At 50.2% G+C, this 18,146-nt stretch overlaps 1 long non-coding RNA gene across 2 annotated transcripts; it reads left to right on the top strand.

Moving 5' to 3' along the window:
* Positions 1-59: 59 nt before the first annotated feature.
* Positions 60-2,526, top strand: LOC107184499. Of its 2 annotated transcripts, none has more exons than XR_001515349.1 (2): positions 60-147; positions 920-948. It is a non-coding gene; the product is annotated as an uncharacterized LOC107184499 (long non-coding RNA). The 2 variants fall into 2 exon arrangements; XR_001515348.1 differs by lacking the exon at positions 920-948 and adding an exon at positions 2,197-2,526 and having other exon boundaries at positions 61-147.
* The last annotated feature ends 15,620 nt before the right edge of the window (positions 2,527-18,146 follow it).

Below are 18,146 nucleotides of genomic sequence, written 5' to 3'. Positions count from 1 at the left end.
GGGGGCGTCATTGATTTAAAGAGTCTGGCTTTTTTCCCCTTTTTTCTTTTCTTAATTAACAAGCGGCGGTGATATCTACTACACGGCATCGTAGCCGGAGAGAGCTGATGGATGACTGGCGTGCACAGTGTCAAAACCTAGAGCCAGGTGCCGGGTAATCGGGTGCCATCGCAAACCCCTTTCCACCCATCACTCACTTTCAAGGTTATGGCGGTTAACTAAGACAATTGTCCAAGTGCCCTTTGTCTTGTAAAGTTGAGACTTTTCAGGTCCTTTTGGGCAGAACTATCCCAAGTGCCCCCTCCCCTCCCCGCTGTCAATAATACCCTTCCTTTTATTCACGGACCTTTGCTTAGCAGGAGAGAAGCTGGTTAAATCTCACCGTTTCTGACACAGATTCCACCTCTGTTTTCCCAGTGTAAACAATTATTTCTAAACACAAAGCCAGTCTTCTGGTTGATTCTGCATTTGCAGGTGGAGGTGGCCGGTTAGAGTGGCTGAAAACTTCAGGCTGGAGTTGACAGTCTGCTTTGGGTGTGCTTGAGAAGGGGGTGCTTTTAAAGGAGCCCGCTGCCCTTCCCATTCCTGTGGTTGTCTTGTCCTGACTCAGCTGGGAGAGGCCCTTCCCAGCCTAAATCTTGGCTCCTCATTTGTGAAAAGATTAATGTGCATGAGACTAAAGTCTTTCAGGAACTAAAATTCTGGATTAGAAAAAGAAATAATCCTTAAAAGCAGCACACCTCACCTCCCTCCCTTAAAATATATATTATAGACCATATACTACAGACCTCTATTTTCTGCACCTACTGTAAACAGAAAAGACTTAAAAAAAAAGAAAACCACCCTTCCCCCTCAGTTATAAGTAGTTGGTATATTTTCTTCCTGTCTCTATTAATGCCTGTTTTTATTATTATTACAGGCAGCTGACTAAAGAGCAATCCCTTGGCTTTTTAGATTTTGGCATTTAATTGATAGATAGTCATGACATATGCAGGGGGACAGGTGTCTAGTTATACCATACAGGCAGGGTTTCCATGGCTGAGTCTGCTTTTGGATGAAGCTTGGAATAACTGAAAGTGAACCCGCTGGCCACAGTGTCATGGTGAAGGCCCAGGTCTTTTAAAAAATATTTTATTGATTTTTTTCAGAGAGGAAGAGGGATAGAGAATTAGAAACATTGATGAGAGAGAAACATCGGTCAGGTGCCTCCTGCACATGTCCCACTGGGGATGTGCCCGCAACCAAGGTACATGCCCTTGACCGGAATCGAACCTGGGACCCTTCAGTCCACAGACCAACGCTCTATCCACTGAGCCAAACCGGTGCTGGCTCTCATTTTGATGTTGCTGTCTTGTGGAAAACGTCTGTGTGTTTGAGGAGGGCTTGGGGAAAGATCACATGGTTTTGTCATTACAGCTGGGAATTTCCCCATCTCCCTTCACATTTCACTTTTCTGGAAAGAGCAAGACTATAGGAATAGGAGTAATTTCTAGAACCTTAGAGAAATGGATAATTTTGTCCACTATTCTTTTGCATTTACTGTCTCTTCTAACCAAATTCTGTTAAGTTAGAATGCATTAACAGTGTTTTAGGAATGGTCTCCCTTGGATGATGCCATGAATTAGAGAACTGTGTTACAAAATACAAAAGAACATGGTGTGTTTTTTTTTTTGAGGCAACTCAAAACTGTTGGTATCCTAAGGCCATTCAAGCCTTACTCCGCGACAGGCTGTGGTTAGTCAGGTGGTAGATTGAAGGTGCCAGAGTTTTTACTAAACGTTGCAGTCCCACCGGGGGTCGGACAAACACATAGGGTCACTTTAATACTCATGCCTGGAGACCAGGTCTCAGCGGACAGAGCTGATCCGAAGCTGCTGGTAGTGGAGGTTCAGCATTCTAGTACTTGAGGGGCTTCTGAGAGCTTTTAATGAAATACCAGCCCTGAAGCAGTAGCTGGACTTGATGAACTGTAAGTACAGGCAATTTTATCAGTGTTTGTGGCCACGACCCTGAGATTGTCATTGTATCTGCAATTCCTTACCCAACATGCTGAATGCCAACTCATAAAGTCTGGGTTGTGTAAGGCCAAGGTGACACCTACTTTGCAACAACTGCTCATACCATCGTGGCAAGAGAAAACTATCACAAAATCTTAGTTGCGGTCATTTCTCTGCTTCTCTGCATCCTGGCATTTAGAAGTTCTTGAGTGTGTTGGAGACGGCACAGGACTCCGTGTGGTGTGGCCTTTGTGGAGTGTGGAGGGGAGAAATGTGATGGCGCGTTCCCTGTGGCGTGCTGGCAGGAGGGATGGGTGACATGTTCCTGGGACAGAGACTTCGGTGGAGTGAGGACTCCACTCCCCTGTGCTGCCTGCCTCCCCAGAAGACATTGGGCAGGAGGCACACGTCTTATCTCCAGAATCTAAGATTTCAAAACCCATGGCTCAGTCTAGATATCCGGGCTAATGCTGTTCATGAATTAGTTGCTGGTCTTCACGTTTTAAATAAAAATGCAAAAGCTCTCCAATATCTAAATCAAAACCATTTGCCTCAGAAAAGCTATATATAACATACAACTTTATATTACATACTCATATTACCATAGGAATCTATGCTTATTCTAGAAAATTGGGGAACTATGAAATTAAGGTCTTAAAGAGATTCAATGCTATTCACATTTCTGTGTATTTCCTTTTTGTTTCTCTAAATATATTTTTAAAATTTTAGACATATTTTATGTTGAAGGTAAAATTTTTGATAATTTAATTTTAATGGCCTAAAGCAGCGGTTCTCAACCTGTGGGTCGCGACCCCTTTTGCGGTCGAACGACCCTTTCACAGGGGTCGCCTAAGACCATCTGCATATCAGATATTTACATTACGATTCATAACAGTAGCAACGTTACAGTTATGAAGTAGCAATGAAAATAATTTTATGGTTGGGTCGCAACATGAGGAACTGTATTTAAAGGGCCAGAAGGTTGAGAACCACTGGCCTAAAGTATATTGTGAATATGTTTTTTCATGTTTTAATATATTTTTTAGAAATTAGGGCACATTTTGCTTTAAAGCTGTTGAAATTGACAGTGTTTTGAAAATTATTTTATTCATGAATGGTTTTAATATACTTTGGGGTCCGTGTGTTCTAAGTCAAAAGCTGTTAAAATAAAGATTTCATGGTTTGGAAAGATAAGTGGAAAGAAGTGAGGGCATCATGGGAATTGCCTTTTGCACCATGCCCTCATCCCGGGAGGGATTTCTGACACACGTATTATCTGCCCACTTGCACAGTTCTGGCTCTTTGCCCTCGGGTTTGTTGAGGGAGCCCTGTCCCTAAGACATAAGGCTGATATGCCCTGAGTCCGTTCTTTATTTTATTAACCAGAAAGGGAAAGTTGCTGCAGGAACTGGTTTCTCCCTCAGCTGACCGCCATGGTGGCCACAGGCCGAGCAGGGGCAGCCCGGGACAGGGTCGGTGATGATAACACAGACAGTACCAGGCACTGTTCGCAAGGCCTCAGAGGTGCTCACTCAGGGACCCAGCCCTGCTGGTGGGTCCTGCTGTTACCCATCGTCCACAGAAGGTAAAAGAGCAGCTGCAGAGGTGAAGCCCCCCAACCCGGGTTGACCTCGGCTGTCCGGCCTCAGGGCCAGAGCTCCTGATTGCTTGGCTCTTCCAGGTGAGCCAGCAGGGGGCAGGGCTGAGGACGGGCTGCTGTCTCCTTGGTGCCATTGCCCCTTGATTTTTCCTGTCTCATTGGCACTGGGTCTTGGACCACCAGCCGGGTGTAAACCACAACAGAGGTTGAGTCAGCTTGGTTCTGTGAGTGCTAAGATCTGCTACACACTGTTTACTTCCTGGGGGATTAAAGAGTAAAGGGCTCGGCCTGCCCTGGAAGTTGGCCCTTTAAGATTGGACAGTGGAGAGTGGTGATTAATGCATCGTGTGTGCGCGGAAGGAGAGCGTGAGGGGTGGGAACAGGGACCCCGGCTGAGCAGGGACGGAGGAGCGTCGCTCACTTACGTAGGAGATTGGCCGCACTGTGGCACATGGGATTGCTTTCTGCTGCATCCCTTGGGGTATTTTATTTTATTAATTAATTAATTTTTTTTTTTTTACCAGAACCAGACCTTCTCGGCAAGTTCTAAATCATGCTGAAAGCGTTTAATAGACGAGAGACTAGAATTGGGAATTTCCAGGCACGGTGGGGTGGCCGCTTTTCCCCAGTACAATTTTAAGCGTAACCTCAATGTATAAAATAAGTAAAGGCTGGGCTGCGATGGTTGGAGGGGGCCAGGGGCTGGGAGTCCCAGACCACACAGACACCAGGCTCTCAGGACAGCGCGACTCCCTCGACTGACGCCGCCACTGGCACGGGGCCGGGTGCCTCAGCCCATCTGACACAGCCGTGTCCCCTCGGGCATGACACAGTGGAGTGTGTTCCCGAGCTGGTGTCGGTCTGGGGTCTGACTGGGCCTTGGCGTTATCTTTCTTTGTGCCCCGACATCCAGGCAGTCAGCAGGTTCTGCTGACGCTAACTCGCGCTCTGTACCAAGCTGCCTGATACACACCCACTTCTCCCTTTCGTTCTCAGTGTCACCATCCTCGTCCAGAGTCTGTCACCTCTAGCAAAGGCCCTCCGTTTAAGAACGGGGGAGGGAACTGCCTTTTCCCCCTCTGCCCAGCGCCGTCCAGGGCTCCTGTGAGGCCCACATTCTCAATGAGCTTGGCGGTCAGGGCTTCCAGAGTCTAGTTCCAACCTGCTGTTTCCCTTGCTTCCCAAACCACCACATCCTGGGGCCTTTGGAGCAAGGAGTCTCCAGCACATGGTCAGCCAAGGCCACTGCACCCCTGGGGGGACTGTTCCCCTCCCCCAGCCTTCCTGTGTCCTGGAAGGGCCTCCCGGGCCCTGCATGCCCACCTGGACCTGTCAGCAGGGACCTTCCTCACCCTCCCCTCGTTCCTCATGGCCCTGCTCCTCAGAGGCACTTGCCTGGAGCCACTCACTGTCCTCAGACTCCAGGTCACGCCCTGGACCCCTAGGCTGACATTCAGCCGGGGTGCCCCAGCAAGCACAGTGGTGACCGTGTTGAAATACTCCCAGACTGGTTAGAAAATGGCCGCAGCCCTAATTCAGAAACGGGGGAGAGGCGTTGAGGCAGGGGGTGGTTTGTGCCCGGCCTGAGAGGGTCTCCACCCTGATCTGGGCACTGGACGTTCTCCCCGTTGGTGGAGGCCCGGCTGTGCTGTTATTCAGTGTTTGAGTAGCCCCCCTCCCTCTGTCCTGCATTTGACTTTTCAGGGGTGTATGTATATCTTGCTTTCCCCAGTTAAATGCCCAGCCACCCTCCGGCTACTCCTCCTCATGGTCTAGTCAGTGGTCGGCAAACTCACTAGTCAACAGAGCCAAATATCAACAGTACAACAGCTAAAGTTTCTTTTGAGAGCCACATTTTTTAAACTTAAACTATATAGGTAGGTACATTGTTATTAACTTAATTAGGATACTCCTAAGGCTTAGGAAGAGCCACCCTCAATGGCTCTGGTGAGGAGCTGGCAGGGACCTTGCCAAAGAGCCGCATGTGGCTCGCGAGCTGCAGTTTGCTGACCACGGGTCTAGGTCCTAGGGCAGTGATGGCAAACCTTTTGAGCTTGGCTTGTCAGCATTTTGAAAAACCCTAACTTAACTCTGGTCCCGTGTCACATATAGATATTTTGATCTTTGCAACCATAGTAAAACAAAGACATATTTTTGGTATTTATTTTATATATTTAAATGCCATTTAACAAAGAAAAATCAACCAAAAAAATGAGTTCGCGTGTCACCTCTGACACGCGTGTCATAGGTTCGCCATCACTGCCCTAGGGGGTGACCGGGCCTCGGTCTTCAGCAGCATGTCACATAGGGCCTTAATGTCGGTGAGTGCTCAGTACCGGCTGCTGGTTGCTTGAGACCTGGAAACATTCTGGTGGTCGATGTCCCATGGAAGGGTCGCTGGCAAAAACGTACATTTAAATGTTCCTGTTTGTAAATGGCGATGCCGGGCAAAGCTTAGGTCTCCAGAGCAGAGCCTGTGCTTCCATGGCGGCACTGCAGGCGTCTCTTTCAGTTCTGCTGGAGCTGCAGGTGGTGTGGGCTTTGCAGGATGTGTGTGTAGGGGGGTGGAGGGGGGCGCGGAGATCAGTGTCAAGTTCTCGATAATCTTACATATCTGTACTCTAGTCTTCGTTGACCTGGTATTCCTACTTAGAATCACACCGTGTTTCCGGGCCTCCACAGCTGTTCGTTCTTCCTGTAGGACAATTACCCACATTGTGCCTCACTCGGCTTCCCAGATGGCCTGGTGAGGAGCTGGCAGGGACCTTGCCTGTCGAGCAGTCCAATCAACCACCTCACTGAGGGTGGCACCAAGATCCAGAGGGTGTGGCTGAGCCGCCCAGAAACAGGCCAGACTGTGAGGACAGTGCCAGTGTGTTCTCTGCTGACACGAGTCAGAGACGCATGCCACCGAGGCCAGGGCCCCTTTAGCGTTCAGGCAGTCAGACAGTGCTCTGCTGCTCTGGGGTCCCCAGGACACACCTCAGATGAGGCTGCTGTGGCCCCACGGCCACGGTTCTCCTTCCTCCAGAGCAGCCCCAGGCCACTTGGGCAGGTGACAGTCACAGACAGTGTCCTGCACTCTTCCCTCTATCATGGGGCGATGCTGAATAGCTTTGTCTCCCTCCCGGATGGAAAGCCTGTTTGCAGGCCTTAGCAGGCGCTGCTCCCGGCCCAGTTCACACAGTTCTGTTTATTGTGCCCATGGTTGGGAGCTGCCAGAGACAAGTGATCAGAGAGGTTGCAGGTTCTGCTCAGGAGATGGGGGGCCGTTCCCACAGTGGGCAGGGGGTCCCCCCGGTGGGTGGGGTTAGACCATCCATTAGAGTGCAGGGTGGATGTACTAGGATTTCTGTAGATCCTTATTTTTTAGCTTTCTTTTTAAAATTATTTTATAGAAATATATGTACATAGTTTATATGTAAATGCACTTACATATTAGGGATGCACTTTACTTATTGCTTTGGGTGCATTGTCGAGGTTTGGGAATCAGAAAATTACCTCCTTCTCTACCGTTTGTCCAAGGAGAAGACTCAGTGTGTCGGTGCAGGGGAAGCGAACTGCTTTGTGAAACGGGGCTGTGAGCCTGTTCTCGTGGTCTCTGACCTCGGGTGAGTCAGGTGACATCCAGAGTGCGCTTTGCTTTTGGACCCAAAACTCGACAGTGTAGGAGCCTCATTAGGACATGGTTGTTTTTTCGGTGTTGACATAGATTGGGAACATAATATATATTTGCAATTTGAGTACATGGACCTTTTTCTCACATGACAATTAAATGCCACGCTGGTTGGCCACGCTAAGTCAATATTTAAGTTGGCTTTCTTGCTTTAGACCTTCACGCAGCTGGCGGGAGGCGGTGTGTGCTCTGATCCGACCTGCTCCCCGCGCAGGTGCGCCCACAGGCTGTGGGAGCCTGGAGCTGGACCGGCCTCAGAGGTAATGGTAGGATGTTTGGGATTTGCCTTAAAATCCTTTTAAAAAATGGATCAAATAAAACAATATTAGCAAAATGTTGATCTTTTTTTAATATTTTTTTATTGATTTCATAGAGGGAGGGAGAGGGAGAGATAGAAACATCAGTGATGAGAGAGGATCATTGATCCGCTGCCTCCCGCATGCCTTCTACTGGGGATCGAGGCCTCTGGGGTGCTGTCCTGGGAGAGAGGCAGGGTGTCCTTGGCCTCTGGTTCAGGACACAATTGTTCCTGACCCCCTGCCCTGCGGCCTCCTCTTTGCTCAACCCAGGCATGTGCCCTTAACCAGAATCAAACCCGGGACCCTTCAGTCTGCAGGCCGACGCTCTATCCACTGAGCCAAACTGGCTAGGGCAAAATGTTGATCATTATTAAAGCTGAGGGCATGGGTGTGTGGTGGCTTATTATGCTGCTCTGGCTACTTTTGAATAGATTTGGAAATTTCCGTAATAAAAGTTTAACCAAAACATAAAAGAAAAGAGACTCAAACTAGTGTCACCCAAGTAGGTAATAGCCAGACTGGACAATCTCTTTTTCCTTCTTTCCCTCCTTTAAACAAACACTGGCCTATTATTCTATAATTCTGTCAGTTTAGTAGATTTGTGTTGTGTTAACTCCCCCTGGGGCCAGTCCTGTCGTCTTATAGTTACCTGAACGCTTGGTGTAACTCTAGCTCGTGTCCCGTGGTTGTCACCAGCACCTCCCTTATCCCTCCTTATACAATGAGCTAAACCCTGGCTAACCTTTCCTCTGCCTCACATCCCTCCTGCAGCACCACCGAGGGCCTGGGCAGGGCTGTGGGAGTTAGAGGTCATCTGTCCAGGCTCTGCTGGGTCCCGAGGCGCCGCGCACAGCCTGGGAATACTCTGTAGGTTCCATTCGCCTCTGCTTCTGAGGGTCACGGCGCTTCCCTGCTGAAGAGCGGAGCTCGCGGTCCCCTCTCCGGCGACAGGTCTGTCTCTGTGTCCTGCCTTCCACCTGCCCTGTTGTGCCGAGCCCTCTCTCTAGTTGTCCAGGCCTTCTGAAACCGCAGTCTATTTTAAGAGGTGTAAGTAACCCTACCCAACCTGTGTCCCCTCAGCCTCCTTACCCGGGTCACTGATATCTGATCGTGGCAACTTCTTCCAGCCCTAAGGCCTGGGTCTCTTCTCCGCCTCCCGCACAGGCCTCGCCCTGGCAGGGACCTGAGGACTCTGTGAACGACCGCGGCTGCCTGCGGCCAGCCTCCTGTTCCCAGCTGCGTCATAGCCTGTGGACAGGGTGCTGTCCTGGGAGAGAGGCAGCGTGTCCTTGGCCTCTGGTTCAGGACACAATTGTTCCTGACCCCCTGCCCTGCGGCCTCCTCTTTGCTCCCGCACCTGTCCCTGCCGGTTCCCACCTGGCTCTGCGGCCAGCCCTCCCTGCCTCTGCATCCTGGCGGCTCCGTCAGTCCTCACGGTCTGGTCTGTCCGTACAGGTGTCTTTGTCCTCACTGAAGGCAGAGGGCCCAGCAAGCGCTGTGTCCTCATGCTGAGGGCCTCCTGCCTGAGGGACTCCCTAGGAGAGGTTTTGTTCCCCTGTGGTTTCAGAGTGTTCCCCTGTGTGTTTCTTTGCCGTGGGAGCCTTGGGTGGAAGTTGCCCCATAGCAGGTCCGTGGCTGCACCGGGGCCCAGCACAGGGCAGATGGTGAGAGCTGGATGTGTACTTGCTGGGAGGGGCCGACTCCTCCGGCGTCCTCCGCTAGGACAGGTTGCCGCCCGGAGCCCTTTCTGAGCAGGCGGCCAGTATGTAAATACCAGAAGAAATGGACTGACCTAGTTAGAGCGTCTTTATCTTATTTGTAAAGATATAGCAAAGTTCAAAGAATAATAAAATCATAAAGCAGGTACCACGTGCCCACCACATAGAATTGATGCTTTCTAGCATTGATGGTTTTCCCTACGTGCCCTGCGGTCACCTGCGGGTGCTGGGTGTAGGAGGGATCCTGGGCCAGGGCTCCTGGCCATCCTCCACCTTCTCCAGCATCGTCCTCAAGGTGCCCCTTGGCATTGGCAAGGGAGGGGGCACCGCTTCCCTCAGCACCCACGCCTGTCTCTCCCCGAGGCCCACACAGGCAGCAGCGGCGAAGCTGACCCAGGATTTCGTAGCCCATCGTGGTTGCTGCCAGTTCCTAGCACACAAATCGAATGTTTTGCATTTGACTCTACCGTTCTTTCCCCCTTCCTGTGCTGTCTCTATATTCACCACTGAAGTGAGCAGCTTTGGACAAAGCATCCGATGGACCCCAGACTTGGGTGCCTTCTGTGGGTGCAGCTTCTCAAACAAACGGGCCCACTCCCCTCAGTGGAAAAGAGTCCTGCCTCCAGGCCCAGCGCTGGCCACTGGGAAAGGACGCCTGCCCCTTCCCTGTGAAGTGGTCCTCCCTTCTCTCGCCGGAGCCTCTTGTGTTTGGGTTGGCTTTGGTTTCCCGCAGACCAGGAAGGTCATCTCTGCCTCTGGGTTGTCAGCGGAGCAGGACTTTTCTCTGCGTCTCCAGCTATTATCATAACAGGCTCTGCTTGTGTTGCCCAACAACTCCCAGTGCTGGTGTCAGCTTCTTTAACATGCAGACCTGCAGGTGCAATTGGGCTCTTCCTGTGCCACATGCCAACCGAAATGCCACGCCTCCTTGGTCCAGGTGCGGGTGAGCAGCTGCACCGGCAGGAGCCTCGGCGCCTTGTTCTCGCAGAGGGTGGGTCAGCCTAACCAGCAGCCTCTTGTCCCCATCAGATGGAGCAGAGCCGGCTGCCCGAGGCCGCCTGCTGGTCCACGCCCGCTCTCCTCGCCAGCTCTTACCAGCCACATCCCTGCCTTGTCCTGTCATATGTACAGTAATCGCTTAACAGGAGTAAATCCGTTGTTAAGGACCAGTAGAAACATCTTGTTTCTCTTCAGAATTTTCTTGAGTGGGACCCTCTCTAAGAATCAATAAAAAACATGTCCTCAGTTGAGGATTGAAAAGACACACACACCCCAGGATTTGGTAACTAAATGGATATAAATGGAAAAAATAGATGAGATTGGAGAGCTAAATTTTTGAGCCTGGGAGAATGCTGTGGAGCAGTGACGAGGAGGGGAGGGTGGGCAGGAAGGAAGGAATTCCATCCTCTCCCCCGGTTCTCTGGGCAAGCTGGCCAGGGCACCTCCTCACCATGGCAGTAAAATTTAGCTCCTTGGCAGTAAAATGAACCTGCTGTCCCGCACAGGCTGCTCCGTGCTGTCTCATTAGGCGTGTCCCGACTATAATTACTATCTCCCCAAGTGGATGTCCAGGGCAGGCCCTCATGTCTATGTTGAAGAGAGAAGCAGGAGAACCATGTGGTTGGGTTTTTTCCCCTGGAGAATGTTGGGCAGGTCCTGTCCTCAGCATTCCTTACATCTCTGAGTGCCACCCCAGCCCTCGGCATCCCTAGAGCCCTGCCTCTACCCAGCTCCTGGCTGTTCGTCTGGTTTGGAGGAGTCTCTCTTCTGACATAGAAAACTCGCTCCCAGAAGCCGGGGGCAGCCCTGGTGTCGGGCTCTGGGCTGGCGCCCTTCTTCTGGCATTTGCTGTTCCACTTCAGAAAGGTATTTGTCCACTCTGTTCCCTTCCCTGTGGGCAGGCGTGATTTGTTTAAAGTAATCTGCAGTCGAAGGTCTGAATGTATGTCTAAACGTCTGCTAAGAAGAGAGGCCCCTTGTCCTTGGATGACTTGGGTTATTTGAGAAATAATGGGAAGAAGGCAAGACACTATTTTTTAAAGTTTATCTTTAAGTATTTAAAATTTACTAAAAGTATTGCAGATGTCTCCCTCCCCCATTGAAAGACGCTGTCTTCATGTGGACTTTCAGTTGGTGGCTTGAACCTTTTTTCTGTTCACATCACCTGGAGCTGCTTCACTCCCTCCAGCCTGCGGACCCCGCAGCTCCGAGGGGTGCAGAGGAGCAGGCTGAGGTTGGGGGATGCTTTGAATTCCCCGTCCTCATTGGAGGCTCTACTCTATAAATCTATCCTGGGCTTACTGTGGAGAGTGGGTCAGAATCGCAAAGGGTCGTTCATGACTCAGGAAATGTTTCTGAAGACCTGTCTGGGCCAGGCACTGTGATGAGCACCAAGGGCATGTGAAGACGGATGGGTAGGGCGCCGGCCCGGGGGCAGAGAGGCATCTCCCTAGGAGTGTAAGGTAGGACGAGTGAAGGGCCACTCAGGGCCGGAGTACTACTCAGTGAGGAAGGACTGGGCGCTCTGGCCCGGGGCCTGTAAGAAGTGATTACAGAACGTGGGCTCTGGCCCGTTTGGGGAGGATGTGGGCCTGTCCAGCAGGCCAGGGCATGGAGCTGCAGTGAGGGAGACACGGAAGGTGGAGGTGGTAGTGGTGAGTGCAGGGTACAGGGAGGCGCAGGGGAGACTGTGGTGGGCCTTGAGGCGGGCGGAAGTTGGGAGGGGAGTGGAGGTAGTGTGCACCCGCGGCCGTGGTAAGGCGGGGCCTTGGCCGGCTCGCCCGGAGAACCAGGGGAGAGGATGCAACTTCTCAGGCATAGAGGATGGAACTCCCTCCTACTAGTTGACCCTCCCCACCTCATCGCTGCTCCCCGCGTTCTCCCAGGCTCAAAAATTTAGCCCTCCGATTTCATCTGTTTTCCATTTATGTCCATTTAGTTACCAAATCCTGGTGTGTGTGTGTGTGTTTCTTTTTAATCCTCACTTGATATGTTTTTTATTGATTTTAGAGAGAGAGAAAGAGGGGAAGAGAGAGAGAGAGAGAGAGAGAGAGAGAAACATCGATGTGAGAAACATCAATTGATTGCCTCCCATATGCTCCCTGACCAGGAGGAATCAAACCAGGGCACATACCTGCAACCTAGGTATATGCCAGCGGTTCTCAACCTGTGGGTCGCGACCTCTTCGGGGGTTGAATGACCATTTCACGGGGGTCGCCTAAGACCATTGGAAAACACATATATAATTACATATTGTTTTTGTGATTAATCACTATGCTTTAATTATGTTCAATTTGTAACAATGAAAATACATCCTGCATATCAGATATTTACATTACGATTATAACAGTAGCAAAATTACAGTTCTGAAGTAGCCACGAAAATAATTTTATGGTTGGGGGTCACCACAACATGAGGAACTGTATTAAAGGGTCGCGGCATTAGGAAGGTTGAGAGCCTCTGGTATATGCCTGCCCAGGAATTGAACCCACAACCTCTTGATGCCTGGAACAGTGCTCTAACCAACAGCCACCTGGACAGGGCCTGGTGTGTTGTGGGGTTTTTTTTTAACTGATTTTAAAAATGTTATTGTGATAAAATTTGTCAATTTAACCATTTCAAGTGTACAATTCAGCGGCATTAAGTACATTCCCACTGTTGTATAACAACTACCACTTTCTAGTTCCAGAATTTCATCCCAAACAAAAACTCTACCCCTGGTGGTCCTGTCTCTATGAACGTGCCTCCTCCAGGTCCCTCATAGAAGTGGAATCATATAACATTTGTCTTTCTGTGTCTGGCGTCTTTCACTTAGCATTACGTTTTCAAGGTTAAGCCATTTTGTAGCAGGTATCTGAATTTCCTGCTTTTTTAAGGCTGGAATACATCTTCCACGTGTTGTGTGTCCCTTTTGTCTCTTGCTGGACCTGGTGCTCATCCTGCCTTGTATCACTGTGTCCGATAGCTTTTGGCCGTCCTGTGTGTCACCTCCCACCTCTGTCTGGATTTGAACCACCGTGTGCCTGGGTTGTGCACTTGCCTCTCAAAGTCCCTCGGCTTTGGTTTGAGACCTGGGCTCCATTCCTGGTTCCTCTTCTTGCGTGGAGCTGGGGCGGGACATTGAGCTTCTGGGCGCTGGTTCCTGGTCTTTGAATTGAAGGGAGTAACAACCCCACCAGGGAGGTCTCCAGTCCTAGTCTTGAGTTCTCGTAAAGGCCAGCTAACTGAATTTTACTTTTCCTAAGGCGCAGCAGTTTAATACCAGCTGGCTAATCATTTCTGGAGATCTGACTTTACAAAGGCAGCTGTCGGATATTATTGTCAAAATCTCTTAGATACCAGATTAAAAGGCAATAAAGCATGTGGTTTAGTGCTATGAATATGCCCCTATAGGACACGTTTTATAACTGTCCTAACATTATACAACTGTGTTCTTGTGACTGGGGAGACTTTTTCAGTGGCAGCCACATGTGTGACTTCAAAAATGCTTAGACAACTTAAGGAAAAGAGAGACAAATGTGGAGAGAGGCCACAGAAAACTGTCCACCCTCCAAGGTGGCCTCAGCGAGGCCGGAAACCCTGTCTGAAGAAGCATGTTCAAAGAAATTGAATGAAAAACTATAGTAATGAAATGTGAATAGGAAAAAGGAAATACTTCTAAAATAATTGGTATTGTCATGTGACTTAAATATATCTGTAGCTTAATGAGTACAGAAACTATTTTACGTAGACATCTGACCATTTCATCTAATCCCTAGCAGTTCATCTGCTCAAGTTGGACACCCTATATTTGGAATCTATTTTGGTTATTTATTTGTGGCCTGTGGCCAACATGAATGGGTGAGGTATGGCCCTAATCTTTCTGGTTAAATTTGGTCTAGCCTTATCCTTGCCCTTAAAAGCGTTGTCTCTCGCTCTTTCTGATAACTTTTGGGGAGATAGGCAGGGAGTGGGTTAGTGTAGACATGTTCAACTTGACTCGTGTAGTTTAATACATTGGGTTTCTGAAAGCAGCATCCCTGCTCTGTTTCTCCTTAAAAAAGTATTCTTGGAAATGGACTTGGGGAGCCATAGAATCGCTGCACTGAAAACTCAGTGGGTTGGAGGGTTACTGTACTTGGAAGAGCGCTCCGGGCAGTGGGTGGGAGTCCCTAGTCCCCTGTGAATGCCTGCTCACTGTCCCTGGGATCCCAGGTCCCCCAAGTGGCCCTGCCCTTCTCAGGCTCAGGTGAGGAGGTGGTCCCAGGGCAGCACCCTGTGTGCGGGCTCGGGAATTCCTGTCTGGGATGGGGCGGGGCAGCGGCCTCTGCTGTCCCTTCTCACTGGTGGCCTCTGGCCTCTCGGCGTCTGTACCTCCCTCTCCCCAGGGAGAGCCGGCTGCCCTTCTGGTGCAAGGGGGGATGACTTAAGCAAATCGAGCTCTGGGTAATTCGCCAGCCAGGGCTAAGGAGCACGGATCCGAGGGTTTGGAGTGGCGCATTGAAAGAACAGCACGCGGTCTGGCTGCCGCCCTCTTGTTCCTCCCGAGGCTGAGCTGTGCCCGGCCAGTGCAGGACAAAGGGGGCGCTTTTAGCCTCTGTAAATGGCCTATTGTGCCAGGGGAGGAGGTGGAGCAAGGAATGGCAGCATCTTGCCAGCTTGGCTTGCTGTTTTCAGCAAAGATGTCAGGATTTCTCCATTGGCTGCCGCCGGGGCAAGGGTGCTACTTATGTGGGTTTGTTTGAGGGCTTCATTCCAAGGGAAGTTTTCTTTCAAACCGCTAGTACTCAGCTGGACGAAAGCTTGAGGGGCTTCAGAAGGAGACAAACACCCAAACCACCCGGTTTTTTGGTTTGTACATGGCATGAGGAACATACAATGCTCATGTAAGTATGAGTTTGCAGAATTGCAGGAGCTGTGTGTGTGCGTGTCCCTGTGTGTCCCTGTGTCCTTAGAGAATGATGCCCTGTGGGTCACCTCTGGCCTGGACCACTTTTTTCCTGGTGCCCACAGAATGGTAAAAGGGGAACCTTTGTGCACAGTGGACTTGGAACCCACATGCTCAGAGGTCGGGTGAGGGGTAACGGCTAGTGGTGACATAAGGAGGGGAGAGTTGGGTGGATTTCAGATGCCAGTTCTGGTACCGGGGAGTGAGTGCTGGGAGGCCCTTGGAAGCCACCTGCTCCTGCAGGTCCCTAACCTGGGTGGGCTGAAGGGGACGGTGAGCCCACGTGCAAGGAAGTGTGTGGTGGTTCTTAGTGGTAAAGGTCAGCGGCCCCTCCAGAGGGTCAGAATTGTCCATGGGGAGGAAACACACGGATTTAGGGTCAGATTGGTGTCCCGATCTTGGGAGACACCTGGGGGAAGCTTTCTAAGTCTCCGGCCTTGCTCTCCCCATCATCATTTTGTATTTGGTGTTCAGCTGAGACACCGGATGCGAACGCTTTCTGAACACGAGATCGATGCTCATTATGTCATTAGCCGCCTTTCTCCAAGTCTGGGCAGCTGGGAAGCAGGCTTCCTGCTCTCGGCCGGCCATGCAGCCGCTCTGCTCCCTGCCCCGTGCGTCTGCTGCTCTCGGGTCTATTTAAGGGCGGCCTGCACGCTGTGCTCTGCACTGACTGGGCTTCTGCCAGGTTTCCCTGACCCTTGCCACATTCCCAGTAAGTCTGTGGTTTTAGACTCCAGCTTCTTCATAGGAAATTCAAACTGAGCAAATCCTCTTTTTGTGGGTGCGGAGAGGAAGTCTCCGTGTTCCACCTGAGAAATACTGGCTACTGTCTGCATAAGCCTTTAAGCCAGCTGAGTCGTCGTCTTAGCGACAACAGCAGGAACATCTGCCTGGGCTGTACGCTTCCCGAGATGATAGCATGCAGATCTGCTTTCGAAAGAATTTTTTAAAGATTCCAACCAGAACAGCATTTGGAGTAAGAACTAATTCTGAGTTTTAACCATCGTTTGGCAAGTTCATGAGTCTTGATACTTCTTCGAGACCAATTATTGATTGAGACGGTCCTAAAGCATGTTCACCTACAGCAGTGGTTCTCAACCTTGGCTGCACATTAGAATCATCTGGGAATCTCCAGAAATTCTGTTTCTTTGTTACTAGTGATGAGGCCCAGAAATCAGGATTTTAAAAAGATTCCTAGGTGATTCTAATGTGCAGCCAAGGTGGGGAACCGCTGACCTACAGCATTTGAAGGCAATTATTGTGGCTCATTTTCTTTGAATGTAGGTCTGCCTCCATTTCTAACGGTCCCAAGTTCCTTTTCCTCACAGCAGTTAAATGGATGGGGAAGATTGAAAATGCTCTTGGTTCTTTCCCCGGATCTGACTGAGGTCTTGGCTTAGTCCTGCATTGCATGGGCTGAAGTTTCCTGCCCACAGCATTCACCAGTTTGTTTGGTGTGGCTGTTCGCAGCTGGTTGCTGATTGCCAGCTAGGAGGCATGGAGGGAACGGCAGCTTGTCTCTGTCACCAAAGATAAGCATTTAGCTGGTGTTAAGCCTCAGCATTACAGGTCAGTATCCAATAAAATGCTCTTGCACGAGTGCTACTGTACTTTCCTGAAGTTTTAAAAAAGCTTTCTTTCCTAGACGTTTCTAAAAATAGACGCCTTTCATTCTTAGTTTGATGCTGTCTGCAGCTTGGCTATTGCTAATGCTTACAATAGAAAAAAAAACCTACCCGTTTAGGACTGTACTTGTTTGTGAGGGAGTTATTTAATATTTTCACACGGGCATGTGATTCTGTAGAACAGGGGTGGGGAACGTCCTGCCTGAGGACCGCATAAGGCTCAAGAAATCATTGGGTCTGGCCCTGCCAAGGCCTTGGGGGTGAGTTAGTGTTTGACTATAACAGGCTAATTTTGGAGTTGATAAGTTTATATGGCCCTCGAATGATGTTATAAATATCCAAATGGGCCTTGGCAGAAAATAGGTTCCCCACCCCTGCAGTAGAACCACCCCTGTAAATTCACACGATCTAGGTTTTATTGAAATTACTTCGGGGAAAGCCAAGGGTGTTGGGTGAGGGGTGGGTGACTCCCATTCAACTTAAAGTGCTGAGGCGGGTAACGAAGACAAGTAGGAGGTGGGTCGATTAGAGGGGAAGGCAGGTGTACATGTTAAGTGCAGAAGGTTGCTTTGTATTCGTAGAATGGCAGTACTGCATGAAGTCTGACAGCTCAGTGCCAAGAGGACCGACTCAATTTGTCTGCTTAGCCTCAAAGTCTCCTGTAAGCATCTCCCTCACAGAGGCCTAGCCTGATCACTGGGTGTCAATGTGGTAACACCCATCACACCTTGTAGATATTAATTTTGTACTGTCTCTCCGCCCCCACCCCCCAGCTGGTTGGCCCTCTGAGCACCGGCCCTGTCTTTAGCACTGTCCTCCAGCTCCTAGCGCATGCCTGGTGCACACTGGAGGCTCAGATATGTTCAAGGACCGGAGTAGTTTAACTCCTATGAATTCATCTAGAATAAAATGTGCTGCGAGTGTATGTTGACCGTCTGTTTCTTTCCTGGTCTGTCTTGTGTTGGTTCAACATACCACCCAACATCTGATCATTTCAGTGGCTTTTCAAAATATGCCCATTGTCTCTTCCTATTGGGGAGCTGAGCAGAAAGAAAACAATGTCTGTTTTCAGAGCTGGCACTGGCAGTGACACTGACTGATGCCTGTCCCTGCCCATGGGTGGAGCAGTGGGGTGACTCTGCTCCCAGCTTCTCATTGGCCATCCTTCACCCCTCTTCTCCTGGGAAGTCAAGTATGGATTTTGTCTGCTAGTTACCTTTAGCCCAGTGGGCAGCAGCGCAGGACTCGGCATGTGACTAATGCCCTGAGAGACCTTGGCAGGCGGGTTAGCCTCAGGCTGAG

The sequence above is a fragment of the Myotis davidii genome, unplaced genomic scaffold (assembly GCF_000327345.1).
Source record: "Myotis davidii unplaced genomic scaffold, ASM32734v1 scaffold184, whole genome shotgun sequence".
Classification (NCBI taxonomy): Eukaryota; Metazoa; Chordata; class Mammalia; order Chiroptera; family Vespertilionidae; genus Myotis; species Myotis davidii.
Note: the sequence above shows the minus strand (reverse complement) of the source record. Positions and strands in the feature narration are given on the sequence as shown.